The following is a 1,732-nucleotide window of genomic DNA, read 5'->3' as shown; positions in this document are numbered from 1 at the left end:
TTCCTAGTAGCGCCACTTGTGGATCAAAATACCATAGATGGGAGCGGTGCAACGCACCCATGTTCCGCTATAGGATCTGGATGCGCCAAAGCCACTTGCATAATAAAGTTGATATTTTGTAACACAGAAGCGGAATACCGGTGCACCGTGCCGTACATAATACATGGTAGATTTACCCAAAAGACATGTCTTCATGTAAACCAAATTAATCATTAAAATGCAGCTCTGGATATTGCATCAATAAAGGTGATTGAACGGGGGCCCTGCATGACCACAAGCACCGTCAGATTGGTATAGTTCACTGGTCGAGCTAACCAAATTAATGCACTCAACCACTCCACAGTCGGTCATTGTGAGAGTACATGTCGTCATTCATCCGCGCTGCACACGGTAATAAACCACACTCCACCGCTTGGTCGATCAATGGACCCAACCCAACATCCAACCGTCTCCCCAATGTTTTAATACCGAAAAAGGCTTACGCCCCGCTTTATAGATAAAGCAATGACCAACAACATCCAGGTACAGACGCAGACCACCACAACACACGCACACACCCAAGGCGGAATACATAGGCGCTGAGCGCAGCAACACGACCCCTAGCACTACTCGAGCACCCGGGACTCCACCAGTGAACACGCCACCACGAAGAGATGCAGCCGCATCCGACGAACCGTGGGCTCCAAGACGGTGCCTTCAGGAAGGGTACGACACGGGAGCGTCGCCACCGCCTGATCCGAGGATCAAGGTTTCCCCCGGAGCCACACGACAGACAATGAGAGCCGCGACGACGCCTTCAAGAAGGGAACGAGCTACGCCGCCGCTGGTCTGTCCGAAGAAAGAGCAGGTTTTCACCCCGACCAATACTCACTGCCATCGAACGCCGCACCCTGACAACCACGCCGCCCACACGGCCATGACCACCGGGCAGCACCAAGCGACGGGCTCTGCCCGTGAGCACCGCGCAACCACCACCAGGGTCGCCGCCGCGGAATCCAAGACCTAGGAACCACCACAACCGACACCCGCCGCTACCTCAACGGAAGAGACGATCGGATCCCAGGGCACACAAGTCCATCGATTCGTCCTACAGCACCGGGCGCGAGACTAGCTTGGTCCTGCTGCCGGGCGCGAGACGAGCTCGGCCCTGCTGCCGGGCGCGAGACGGACTCGGTCCTGCTGCCGGGCGCGAGACAAGGAGGTCCTGCTGCCGAGCGCGAGACAAGGAGGTCCTGCTGCCGGGTGCGAGACAAGCACAGTCCTGCTGCCCGAGCACGGGACTAGCGATGGGTCGCAGCAGGGACAGGGCCATCCCACCGACGAAGATTGCGCCCGGACATCGAGAAGAGGGGTCGAAGCTCTTCACAGGCCGCTCACCAACGGGCCGACGCCGAAGAAGTCCGGCCGCCGCCGTGAGACGATCCTGACCACCGCCATGAGCCACCACCACGCTGTGGTAGCCCACATCCCCGCCGAGCACAGCCCGCGGCACCTGCCATCGCCGGATCGTCCGGGGGCCGGCAGGTCCACCACCACTAGGGAGCGCTGCAGCAGGGGAAACCACCGGAGCAGGCCACCACCTGGGGGGAGCCAGGGCCTAGAGCACCTGAGCCGCAGCCGCGGCGGATCTGGGCCGAGCCCACACGCCGCCGCCGCCGGGATCGGGGCACGCCCCCAGCCTGACCCAGCCACCCGCGCCGCCGCCGGCAAGCCACGCCCCCGTCACGGGCCG

The sequence above is a fragment of the Triticum aestivum genome, chromosome 3B, assembly GCF_018294505.1.
Source record: "Triticum aestivum cultivar Chinese Spring chromosome 3B, IWGSC CS RefSeq v2.1, whole genome shotgun sequence".
NCBI lineage: Eukaryota > Viridiplantae > Streptophyta > Magnoliopsida > Poales > Poaceae > Triticum > Triticum aestivum.
This window is presented reverse-complemented; position numbering follows the sequence as displayed.